The sequence below is a fragment of the Pygoscelis adeliae genome, unplaced genomic scaffold (assembly GCF_000699105.1).
Source record: "Pygoscelis adeliae isolate BGI_AS28 unplaced genomic scaffold, ASM69910v1 Scaffold402, whole genome shotgun sequence".
Lineage (NCBI taxonomy): Eukaryota > Metazoa > Chordata > Aves > Sphenisciformes > Spheniscidae > Pygoscelis > Pygoscelis adeliae.
In genome coordinates, this window is record NW_008824411.1 from 7,818,539 (window position 1) to 7,823,316 (window position 4,778).

The window sequence follows — 4,778 nt, forward strand, 5'->3', positions numbered from 1 at the left end:
AGTAAATTCTCCGACCGTGATGAGAACTGAAATCCACCCAGCACCTTTTCAAGGCCTTTAGAAAGTAGGTTTCTACTGGACGTTCCTAGTTAGCGTCCCTGGTAAGGACAATTCCTCCTTACAGAGACAATGCTGGCTCTGCAAAATGATTTTCTGGGCAGAAGTCAGCTGCTGAATGCGCACAGGGTGTCACAGCCAGGCTACCTGCCAGAGCAGGGGAGTGGCGCCTGCGGCTCTGTCGGGGAAGGCTTGCCCTCTAAGGAAGAAAGGGGAAAACAGCAGCCAGCAAATTTCTCTTCCCTCCTTCCAAATGCCAGGTCCCAGATCAGGAGAGGCTGATGCTGCAAGTGCCCAGCCATGCTACTTCTACACAGACCTTTTCATGGAGACAAAACCAGCTTCTCCGGATGGAAACTGCTTCTGCAGGTGCTGCTTCCTGGGTGGGGAATAGTCAGTTGTTCTCCCCATCTTGCCAAGGGCTCGTAGAAATCTCTTAACCTTTAATGAGCTCTTGCCACCCCATTATCCACACTGCGCTCTTGTATATGGGGTCTTGTTCAACCTCCTCTTTTGTGTATCTCCCGAAGAGATGAACCTTTCCTTCTACCTCAGCCGAGACAAAGAAGGGGTGTAACATCAGAAGCAGCACTGATGCTGAGCCTCCAGCCAGGAGCTGGCACAGGTGGTAGGCTGTTTCAAGGCAACCATCTCCCAGGCAGGCATCTACCACAGCTTTACTGTGTTCAGCTTCCTTCCCCAACAAGTTCAGTTTGCACCTATAAATGCGGAGCCAACGCTTCTGCGCAGATGGCCACCTCTGTGAGCCTTCTAGTGATTAACAAGCTACACGCTGGCATTGCACGTACTCCCAGGAGGGACTGTCCCTGCAAGATACCACATGCTGTGTGGTACTCCGCATTTGTTTGATTATGTTCATTAGTATTATTTGCTTCTAAATATACTGGGCCCGTAATTCGGAAAATGGATTTTCTCTCATGTGACTCTGAAGACCAGGAGAATACAAAACAGTAGTTAACTTTGGGAGGCAAGATGTAGCTCCCATCAACAGAACAGCCACTCCTACAGTAATAATTCATAAATCGATAGTTTCAGGTAGGGTCCAGCACGGCACCTGCATGTTGTCTGCCTTACGTGAGCTAAATGAAGGGAGAGAAGCGACAAAGGACAGGGGTGAATAAATGCAGCCTGCGACTTAGCTGTAGCTCTTTCTCCTTCACTGCATGCAGGACTTCCTCCTTGCCAAGCACAGTAGGAACTGCTCTCAACATCTGCATCCTGCTGCAGATAGAAGCCCGGACAGCAGAGAAAAGGGAGTGAGATGTCATCATCTCCGTGCAGATCACATTTCGTTCCGCATTAGTTTCTATCATCGGTTTCTATCATCACTGTATCATCCTTCACTGCTGGTGTCAACACTAGGTATTTGTCCCTCATGATCCCCTCTCCCCAATAGTAGCATGACTGTCCGTAGGGTCATCTTACAGCGTGAAAGCTGCAAGAACATGGAGGGTGCGGGGAACATCTCTCCTGAGCGCCCTGCTCCTGGCAGCCCCCCTAGTCCGCAACACTGATAATAATTTCTCTCTATTTCAGTCAAGGCTGCTCTGCTACCGAGCTGGGCTAAGCGGGTCTACCGAAAAGTGGGTTCAGGTCCACAGAACTCAACGTTTCCAGTCACATCAGCAGGATTACACGTTCCCACAGAGCTGAGTAAGGACAAAGTATTCATACTCGCTGCAGGAAGAACCGACGGGTAGCTGGGTTTCATGCCTACAGCCAAGATATTTGATCTACCTCTCACAGCAAAAAGCAGGAATTTAATACATCTTCTGGAGACATGAGGATATTTAATCTGTAGGACCAGGAGAAAGGTGAAGGACAGCAACGTGAGATGGGTACTAGTAAGAGCAAGGACTCTCTTCTCATGAGACTCATATCTCAGCATAAGCAAATTGGTATTCCACCTGCTAATGGATTCAAGCAGCAGCTGCTGCTTACTTAAAGCAGCAGTGCACATTCTTGCACATAGGAAATCATTAAAGGTTTTACACTTGCATCCTTCGGGCAGGAGGACTCTTGGAAGGGAGCTTCTCCAAAGGAATTTCCCAGCAGGAGCGGGTGAACTGCAAGAGCCATGAGGACAGGCTCCAGAGCCCTGTGCGTTTTATCCAGAATGGCTAGAAATGGGAGAAGAATTTGCACATTCACATACAGGGGTTTTACGCAGTGGAAGTAAGGAGCACATCCAAGGCGAAGTGGCATTTCACATCCTCAGCAGGACAGAACGCTTGAGGATCCGTTGCTTTGGGACAGTCACAGAAAAGCCCAGACTTCCCACAGTTTTAATTGTATTATCCCAGTGCCAACCTAATTGGCATTTGTGCAATGCTCCTGCTCTACCTCACTTTCCTCCCTCTGCTTCACTCAGCACACCCTCCGGCTGCCTCCTCCTTCCCCCCAACCTTGCATTCCCCTGCCCATCCCTCTCCCACTGAGATTTCCCCCCCTCCCCTTCCCAAAACCATGACAGCAAACATGATACTGAGATCACTTTTCCCGCTAGGTCTACATCCCATCCTATCCCTCTTCTCACCTGCCTCTGCCTTGCCTGTTCACACCTGGGCCGCTGGGCCTGCCCCCTCCCCTGGGCAGTGCTTAGCATTGCCACAGAGGAGCAGGTGACTCTGCTGGGCCAGCGCTGAGAACGGACAGGACCCGGGTGTGGGAAGTCGCAGATCCACCTCCTTCAGAGATGCTGTTTGTGCCGCCCTCGTGCCCAGAAGCATCAGGCACCCGCTGTTTTGGGTTCTGTACGGACACGCAGGAAGAAAGCTCTTGGCATGAAAAACTTACAGCCTAAGCAAGAACAAGGCAGAACACGCAGGGGACTTGAACAGAACAAAGTGTAGGGCCAGGGTGGAGGCACACAGGAACAACTGAAAGTTTGCTGTGTGTATTTTGCAGGCTTCAAAGCTATGGAAAAAAATATCACGTGAAATGAAAAGAAAAAGACTTTTAGCAAAACATCCCCTTGAGTATAGATCTTGCATTCAATAAGTTCAATATGAAAGGTTTTCCCGCCCATTATAGACAAGATTTCAGACACAGATGAAGCATAAATATAAACTGCTGAGAATCCAGCATTTTATGTGAACCTGTAAATAAACATTCCTCTGTACGTCCATGCCTCAAACCCTGCAGCTTTGGGCTGGTGCATGAGAACCTGTAAACCAGGAATTGACTGAACAAGAAAACCGGGCTGATCGCATTCAATGGTCCGGCATGAGAGGAATAAACACATTAATTAATACAAGGTAACTCTCTTTTCGCCATCCAAAAAATCCCATGCCTAGAAGAAGCAGAGAGCAATTCTCCGTGTCTCCACAGCTTGTCGCTCTCTCACTCCACAATGCCAGATATCTCCCAGCAAACAGACAGATTGGAGAGGTTGCCGACACGGGGAGGCAGAGCTCCGGGACGCGGCGCTGGCGCCCGTGCTGGGCCCCCAGCAAAACACCCAGCCACAGAAACATGAGAAAGGAATGAATTCTGCTGCTCTGCTCCGCCACGGAGCCCCTTGGTTTACCCCGGTAGCTCCAGGTGTCAAATGGGAGCTACTCAGTCCCAAACATTAAGTTACACGGCCCGAGTTTCCCTCCACCCTCTGAAGTTACACGAAACACAAGTACCGCCCGAGAGCAGAAGGAGCAGAATTTTAAATCAGCATAGGTTTACTGAGTCCAAACTGTTTAAAGTTAAAGTTTATTTGTATTCTTTGTAGGAATATCAATAAAAGACCTCAAATGTATCTATATCTGTACATATTACAAGAACCTTCAAAAATTATTCACAGAACAAAAATAAATCTTCTTTAGAACAAACCCAGGCAATGAAATGCAGAAATGGATCTCAGACACCAAACAGTCCAGTGCTACTAGCATAAAAATACGGCTTGAAAAACAAGTTTATTACTTTTTAAGGTGTACTTTGTTGAAATAAAAAATAAATTATTTAGAGCTATCATTGTAAAACAGTTCTGTGTAGTAACACTGTTATTAAGGCCCTTGAGACAGAAAATCTATTTTTACAGGTAGGATTCCTGGCAGGCATGATGTAATGACATGCTCGCTCTCATGGGAGTTAACTTACTGTGGAGAAGGAAACATCTAAAAGCATCAGCCTAAATTTAACCCTTTTTGCTCCGTCACACTCAGCTGACCATGCTAATCACTGACATAAATACATTTAACGCTTCAACTCGGACAGGAATTGTTTTCCAGAACGACACAGATATTTTTGCAGAACACAAACAGAATTCATACATACATGGTGACCTTAGCAGACAAGTATTGCCGACACATTTCCATGGGCACTGCTGTAAAATTGACAGACTTCACTCATTGAGTTTTCAGATGAAGTTAAAAGCTGGTGGGTTTAAGCAATCATTAAAACATGAAGTTAATGTATCATGTAAAAAAAAAAAGAAGCCTAAGCCAACCCAAAGCAATTGCAAGAACACAAAATAAAACCCATTTCTTGGACGACTTATTAGTTGGGTACAGAATTTACTACTGGATACACCTCATATTCTCTAACTAGAAAATATACACATCCCTTTCCACCCTCCCCTGGATCCCCTGCTTAGAGTTATTCCGCTGGAGAGAAATGTTGCAAAATGTGTAGCTGTATGAATCTGCGCTTTTACACGCAGCTGCCCATTTCTAATGCACCAGGGAAATAACAGTCGGTAATTCCTG